Source organism: Rhinopithecus roxellana, chromosome 9 (genome assembly GCF_007565055.1).
Source record: "Rhinopithecus roxellana isolate Shanxi Qingling chromosome 9, ASM756505v1, whole genome shotgun sequence".
Taxonomy (NCBI): Eukaryota; Metazoa; Chordata; class Mammalia; order Primates; family Cercopithecidae; genus Rhinopithecus; species Rhinopithecus roxellana.
The window spans coordinates 24342026-24350648 of record NC_044557.1 but is presented as its reverse complement, the minus strand read 5'-3'; the positions used below and the strand labels follow the sequence as shown (position 1 = coordinate 24350648).

Genomic DNA, 8623 nt, shown 5'->3' with positions numbered 1-8623 from the left:
TAAGCCTTAGTTTCCTCATATATCACATAAGGCTAATAATACACGTCCCTTATAGGGTTCTTACGAGGATAAATAAAATAATCCTGGTAAAGCTCCTGGCATGTAGGAAGCACATGCCAGGTAAAGCTCCTGGTATGTATGATTATTATGTTTAATTAATAGTGAAAGGAATCTTCTTGATTTTCTTGTGGTAAAATATTTGCAATTCTTAAAAAAAATTTTTTTGGAAGGAATCTTGCTTTGTCACCCAGGCTGGAGTGCAGTGGTGTGGTCTTGGCTCACTGTAACCTCTGCCTCCCGGGTTCAAGCGATTCTCGTGCCTCGGCCTCCTGAGTAGCTGAGGTTACAGGCATGCACTACTATGCCTGGCTAATTTTGTATTTTTAGTAGCGACAGGGTTTCACCATGTTGGCCAGGCTGGTCTCGGAGAACTGCTGACCTCAGATGATCCACCCACCTCGTCCTCCCAAAGTGCTGGGGTTACAGGTGTGAGCCACCACACCTGGCCCCAGTATTTGCAATTTTAACCATTTTAAAATGTAGTGTCATGTTGTACAACCATCACAACTCTATTTCTAAAACTTTTTCATCACCCTAAACAAAATTCTGCACCCATTAAGCAATAACTCCTTATTTGCCCTTACCTCACTCCTTAGGAGCCTCTGTTTGACTTTCCATTTCTATGAATTTATTTATTCTAGATATCTAACGCAAGTGAATCATGCAAGATTTATCTTCCTATGTCTGGTGTCTGGTTCTTTTTCTTTCTTTTCTTTTCTTTCCTTCCTTCCTTCTTTTCTTTCTTTCTTTCTCTGTCTCTCTCTCTTTCTTTCATCTTGCTTTGTTACTAAGTGCAGTGCCATCGTCATAGCTGACTGTAGCCACAAACTTCTGGGCTCAAGGGATCCTCCTGCCTCAGCCTCCTGAGTAGCTGGGACTACTCGTGTGTGCGCCACCACACCTGGCTAATGTCTGACTTATTTCATTAATGTCTTCAAGGTTCATCCATGTTGTAGCATGTATCAGGATTTCATTCCTTTTTAAGGCTGAGTAATATTCTATTGTATGTATATAATACATTTTAAAAATCCATTCGACTCTGTTGATAGACACTTGGGGTGCTTCTGCCTTTGCCTATTGTGAAAAATGCTGCTGTAAACATTGATATACAAGAACCTGTTTGAGTCCCTGCTTTCAATTATTTGGAGTATGTACCAAAGAATGTGCTACAGAATCGAATGCTTGTGTCCTCTCAAAATCCGTATGCTTGTATCCCACCCCATAATGTGATGGGGTGGGATTTCAGCATATGGATTTTGCAAGGAGGTGGGGTCTTTGGCAGGTAATTAGGATAATTAGGCAATTAGGATCAGATGCACTCATGACAGTGGAGCCTTTATGAATGGGATTAGTGTCCTTACAAGAGTCCCAAGAGAGCTTGTGTCTCTTCTCTGCCATGTGTGGACGCAGCAAGAAGACTGCCCTTTATGAACCAGGAAGTGGCCCTCACCAGACACTGAACTTCCAGTGCCTTGATCTCAGACTTCCAGGCTCCGAACTGTGAGAAATAAATGTCTGTGGCTGGGCGTGTTGGCCCATGTCTGTAATCCCAGCACTTTGGGAGGCCAAGGTGGGTGGATCACTTGAGGTCAGGCATTCAAGACCAGTCTGGCCAACCTGGTGAAACCCCATATCTACTAAAAATACAAAAAATTAGCCAGGTGTGGTGGCAGGCACCTGTAGTCCCAGTTACTTGGGAGGCTGAGGCAGGATAGTTGCTTGAACCTGGGAAGTGGATGTTGCAGTGAGCTGACATGGCATCACTGCACTGCAACCTGAATGACAGAGACCCTGTCTCAAGAAAAAATAAACAAACAAATAAATGTTTGTTGTTTATGCTACCTAGTTTATGACATTTTGTTATAGCTGCCAGAGCTGACTAACAGAGTGGACTTACTATATCATATGGTAATTCTATGTTCTACTTTTGGAGGAACTGTCAGGCTGTGTTTCACAGTGGATATACTATTTTACATTCCCACCAGCAATACCACAAGGGCTCCAGATTCTCCACATGATCTCCAATGCTTGGTTATTGTCAGTTAAAACAAAAATTTATGGCTGGGCCTGGTGGATCACACCTGTAATCCCAGCACTTTGGGAGGCTGAAGCAGGCAGATCATGAGGTCAGGAGTTCGAGACCAGCCTGACCAATATGGTGAAACCCCATCTCTACTAAAAATACAAAAATTAGCCAGACATGGTGGCATGTGCCTGTAATCCCAGCTACTCAGGAAGCTGAGGCAGGAGAATTGCTTGAACCTGGGAGGGGAAGGTTGCAGTGAGCCAAGATAGCGCCACTGCACTCCAGCCTAGCGACAGAGCGAGACTCCGACTAAAAAAAAAAAAAATTTATAGCCACACTACTAGATGTGAAGTGGTATCTCATTGTGGTTTCAGTTTACATTTTCCTAATGCCTGATGATGTTGAACATGTTTTCATGTGCTTTTTGGCAATCTGTATGGAGAAATGTCTAGTCAAGTGCTTTCCTCATTTTTATTTATTTTTTATTTTATTTTATATTTTGAGATGGAGTCTTGCTCTGTCACGCAGACTGGAGTGCAGTGGCGCGATCTCGGCTCACTGCAACCTCTGCCTCTTGGATTCAAGCAATTCTCCTGTCTTAGTCTTCCGAGTAGCTGGAATTACAGGTGCAGGCCACCATGCCCAGCTAATTTTTGTATTTTTTTTTTTTTTTTGTAGAGACAGGGTTTTACCATGTTGTCCAGACTGTTAACTCCTGACCTCAGGTGATCCACCTGTCTCAGCCTCCCAAAGTGCTGGGATTACAGGTGTGAGCCACCGCGCCCAGCCTCTTTCCTTATTTTTAAATTGGGTTGTGTGTCTTCCTGTTGTTGAGTTATAAGAGATTTTTATGTATACTCTGGATATTAAACCCTTATCAGATATATGCTTTGCAAATATTTTCCTGTTTTGTGGATCGTCTTTTCACTCTCTTGATAATGTCCTTTGATGCACAAAAAATTTTAATTTAATTTTAAATTTTTTAATTTTAATGAAATCTAATTTATCTATTTTTATGTTGTTGCCAGTGCTTTTGGCATGACATATAAGAAACTACTGCTAAATCCAAGGTCATGAAGGTTTGCCTCTATGTTTTCTTCTAAGAGTTGTATAGTTTTTAGCTCTTAAATTTGTCTTATTTTTATTTTTTTATTTTTTTTAATAGACGGAGTCTTGCTGTGTAGCCCAGGCTGGAGTGCAGTGCAGTGGTGAGATCTCAGTTCACTACAATCTCTGCCTTCTGGGTTCAAGCAATTCTCCTGCCTCAGCCTCCCGAGTAACTGGGATTACAGGTGCCCACCATCATGCCCAGCTCATTTTTTGTATTTTTAGTAGAGATGGAGTTTCACTATGTTGGCCATACTGGTCTTGAACTCCTGACCTCAGGAGATCTGCCTGCCTCGGCCTCTCAAAGTGCTGAGATTACAGTCATGAGCCACCGCGCCCGGGCAAATTCAAGTCTTTGATCCATTTTGACTTCTTTTTTTGTATATGGTATAAGGTAAGCATCCAGCTTCATTCTTTTGGATGTAGATATCCAATTTTCCCAGCACCATTTGTTTAAAAGACTGTTCCTTCCTTACTGAATATGGTTTCTGTATCCTTGACTTTTAAGTGTTTAACCCATTAAGTAAAATGTATTCTTGCGTCTGGATGAGAAAACCATCTTCTTCCGTCTTCTTATCTCCCACTCTTGGAAGGTATATTAAGCTTATAGATGCCTGAAGCCACTTACATCAACAGTCTCTTTAGGAGTCCCTACCCAGAGAAGCTACGCTGTAGCCATAAAAGAAAGTTATGCTGGAGCCGTGTCCTGACAGATAGGCATTAAGTGTCAGCTCCACATGCTGAGACAGCCACTTATCTGTCCCTCACTTTGTCTTCTGTCCCCTGTCACTGACCCCTTTCTGGTTACAAACATCAGGGTCTTCTTTAGGAATCTCAGTCACCCCTTGCCCTGGGAAGACTGCATCTCAAGCCAAAGTAGTGAACAGAACCTTCATTCTTCAATCATTAATTCACAAGCATGACAGAGTTCCTCATGCATGTTAGGCATTGGAAATTCAGATGGGAAAGGGGACGTTGCAGAGGGGTTTTCCTCTTCTTCCCCATAGGGTAAGGGATCATTTCCCTACAATTGTAAATCCACATCTTTCTCATGCCCAAAAGCTTACGGGACATTTCCACCTGGATAGCCCTCTTCCATTCCAAATTTAGTGCGCCTAAGGCCAAATTCATCATCTTCCTCCTGACATTCATATGCCACTCCCATTCTCCAGGCATCGAGACCACAAACCCTGGAGTCATCTTGGATTCTTCTTGTCCCTCACTCATTCCATCTGACCTTCCAAGAAAGACCTATGAGTTCTTCCTTCACATGTCTGCATTTATTCCTTCATTATCATTGTCACACTAGTTCAGGACCTTGTAATAATCTTCTGACTGGTTTCTGTGCTTAATCTACTCTACACACAAGTTGTTTAGCTCATGCTGCCTACTTGAAAACCTTACAGTAACTTTCCTTTGCTTATAAGATAAAATCCATAGATTCTAGCATGGCCCTCTGCACCTTCCATAACCTGAATGCAACCATCTTTCCAGCCCTACTTTAACTTCCTCACACACATCTTCAGCTCTAGTTGGATTGGTTCATTCCGTTTTCCACAGTCATACCTTGTATGCTTTTCTGTCATCTTGCTGCTTTTTTGTTTTTGAGACAGAATTTCACTCTTCTGTTGCCTAGGCTGGAGTGCAATGGTACAATCTCAGCTCACTGCAACCTCCACCGCCCAGGTTCAAGTGACTCTCCTGCCTCAGTCTCCAGAGTCCAGAGTAGCTGGGATTACAGACATGTGCCACCATGCCCGGCTAATTTTGTATTTTTAGTAGAGACGAGGTTTCACTATGTTGGTCTCGAACTCCCAACCTTAGGTGATTTGCCCACCTCGGCCTGCCAAAATGTTGGGATTACAGGTGTGAGCCACAGTGCCCAGCCATCTTGCTTCTTTACTTAGGTTGTCCCCACACCTGTAATGTCTTTCCTTCCATTTCTATCAAAATTGTATTCCTCTGGGTTTCTGTGGCTGGGGAAGGAGGAACATCTGCTGCGCTCCTGGTGGTTTCCGTCTGCTCTGCAGCAGAAAGCCCTTTCCCCACAGTACATCAATGCAAGCTTGAATAACAAAGGCAATTTTTTGGCCAGGTGTAGGGTCTCATGCCTATAATCCTAGTGCTTTGAGAGGTCAAGGCAGGAGTAGTGCTTGAGCCCAAGAATTTAAGACCAGCCTGGGCAACATAGAGAGACCTCATCTCAAGAAAAAAATAAAATAAGATAAAATAAGTCAGGCATGGTAGTGTGTGCCTGTGGTCCCAGCTATTCAGGAGGCTGAGATGGGAGAATTGCTTGAACCCAGGAGGTCGAGGCTGCAGTAAGCTTTGATTGTGCCACTGCACTGCAGCCTGGGCAACAGAGCAAGACCCCGCCTCAAAGAAAAAGAAAAAGAAGGCTGGATGTGGTGGCTCACGCTGTAGTCCCAGCATTTTGGGAGGCCGAGGTGGGCAAATCACTTGAGGCCAGGAGTTGGAGACCAGCCTGACCAATATGGTGAAACCCTGTCTCTAATAAAAATACAAAAAAAAAAAAAAATTAACTGGGCATGGTAGTACATGCCTCTAATCCCAGTTACTCTGGAGGCTGAGGCAGGAGAATTGCTTGAATCTGGGAGAAAGAGGCTGCAGTGAGCCATGATCGTGCCACTGCCTTCAAGCGTCAGTGACAGAGCAAGACTCTATCTCAAAAACAAACAAACAAGCAAACAAACAAAAAAGCTAAAAGGAAAAAGAAAGGCAGTTTGAGCAATTTTTCCTAGCCATGGCATATCAGTTATACAGAAATACTGCTTTGGGAAACAGTCTTCAGGTGATCCTAGATGATCTCACACAGTCTCAACAGACCACCTACAAATTCTACTTCAGTTTGATAAGGCTATAAATTCAGCATTGGCTCAGAGGGTTAGGAACAGAGTCAATTTCAGGAGCTTTCTAAATATGTACAGATTCTGTGATAATCTGTGGACTTTTGTATTGAATGATGTTGAATTCAGAGAGGTGACAGAACTTATTAAAGTGGATGAAGCAAAAATAGTAGACTGTGATGGTAAAAATACTGGCTCCAATACTACAGAATGATGGGGAAAAAATGGGTTTTTAATGCTGTCTTCTGTTATTATTCATCACTTTTTGAAGAGAAGCAGAGAAGAAACCTAAAACAAATTATTTTAGCATTGCAGAAGTGACTATACAGTGCTCTCCCAGAGAATTCCAGTAGGAAGAAGCTTGTAACTCATAGCCTCTTACACGTTACCTTTATTATACAGCATGAAAAAAAAAACATAACCTTTAAAAAACGAGAATTCAAAAGTTGTTGGCTTCCTAAGAATATTCTTCAATAAACTCCTTTTAAAACTTAAAAAACAAAACTCTTATCCCTCCATCAAGCCCCATCACCCATATCCAATCTGTTTGGAGTCTTAAGAAGGGCTAGCCACGATGGCTCATGCCTGTAATCCCAGCACTTTGGGAAGCCTAGGTGAGCGGATCACTTGAGTTCAAGAGTTTGAGACCAGCCTGGTCAACATGGTAAAACCACCATCTCTACTGAAAATACAAAAATTAGCCGGGCCTGGTGGTATGCACCTGTAGTCCCAGTGACTCAGGAGGCTGAGGTAGGAGAATTGCTTGAACCCAGGAGGCAGAGGTTGCAGCAAGCCGAGATCATGCCACTGCACTCCAGCCTGGGCAACAGAGCAAGATTCTGTCTCAAAAAAAAAAAAAAAAAAAAAACTCTCTAATAAATAGCGTCTCTCTCCTCTCTGCCCAGAGTTAGAGAAATAAACTGAAGAGTAAATCTGGTGGCCAAGATATTAGCTTTACTGATAGAGAAGTGTTAAGGACTTAATCCAGTGTGAGGGCCAAATGGACCTGCATCCAAACTACAATAGAAGACAGAGATCCACTCACCCACCCACTCCTGGGCAGCACTCCCAGCTCCGTCAACACCAGGAGGACCTGCAGAGAATTCTTCTCTGTGGCAGCTCACTCTTAAGAGGAAGAAGAAGGGCTGAGACAAACTCCTTTCTAGGAAGGAAACACTGGGATTGAGGGAAACACCTTCCATGCTCTCAAGATCTGTTCCTAAGAACTGATACCGGCTTTCTGTTCTCAAGTATCTGACACGTACATCCACTTTTCTCCTCCAATTCCGCCATGATCTGCTGCCTGGATCAGTATAACTGCCTACAGTTGATCTTTTGCAACTACTCCAGAGCCCTACAACCAATCATTCCCCACACTGTGGCCAGAATAATGTTTTTGTTTTGGTTTTTGTTTTGCTTTGTTTTGAGACAGGGTCTTGCTCTGTCGCCAAGGCTGGAGTGCAGTGGTGTGATCGCGGCTCACTGCAGCCTCAGCCTCCAGGGCTCAAGTGATCTTCCCGCTTCAGCCTCCTGAGTAGCTGATACTACAGGCACACACCAACACACTCGGCTAAATTTTGTATTTTTTGTAGAGACAGGGTTTCATCATGTTGTCCAGACTGGTCTTGAACTCCTGACCTCAAGTGATCTGCCAGCTTTGGCCTCTCCAAATGCTGGGATTACAGGCATGAGCTGACATGCCTGACCTATTTGGTTATTCTATTTTTTTTTTTTTTTTTTTTTTTTTTTTGGTTTATTTGGCTGGTTTTCTTTTTTTGAGATGGAGGCTTACTCTGTCGCCAAGGCTGGAGTACAATAGCATGATCTCAGCTCACTGCAACCTCCACCTCCCAGGTTCAAGTAATTGTCCTGCTTCAGCCTCCCAAGTAGCTAGGATTACAGGTGTGTGCCACCATGCCTGGCTAATTTTTGTATTTTTAATAAAGATGGGGTTTTACAATGTTGGTGAGGCCGATCTCAAATTCCTGAGCTTGTAATCTGCCCACCTCAGCCTCCCAAAGTGCTGGAATTACAGGTGTGAGCCACCACACTTGGCTTTTTAAAAAAGATTTAGACAGGGTCTCTGTTGCCCAGGCTGGAGTGCAGTGGTGTGATCATGGCTCACTGCAGCCTCAAACTCTTGGGTTCAAGTGATCCTCCTGCCTCAGCCTCCAAAGTAGCTGGGACTCAGGCATGTGCCACCACGCTTAGCTTATTTATTTATTTATTTATTTACTTACTTACTTACTTACTTACTTACTTACTTATTGCAGAGACGGGATGTCATGATGTGGCCCAGGCTAGTCTCAAATTCCTGGGCTCAGGCGCTCCTCCTGCCTCAGCCTCCTAAACTGCTGGTGTTACAAGCATGAGCCATTGTGCCTGGCCAGGATATGTTTTTAATATGCAAATATGATCATTTCTCCTCTTATTAAATCCCTTCAGTAGATTCTCATTCCTCCTGGGATCAAGACCCAAGTCCTTACCAGGGCCCACTAGATCCTGGTGGTCTGGCTCCAGTCTTCTCCCCTCCCTGTCATTTTTGCTCCGCACACACAGAGCG

The 8623-nt window shown here is 43.5% G+C and overlaps 1 pseudogene; it reads left to right on the top strand.

Moving 5' to 3' along the window:
* Positions 1 to 5957: 5957 nt before the first annotated feature.
* Positions 5958 to 6274, top strand: LOC104668229 (annotated as a pseudogene).
* The last annotated feature ends 2349 nt before the right edge of the window (positions 6275 to 8623 follow it).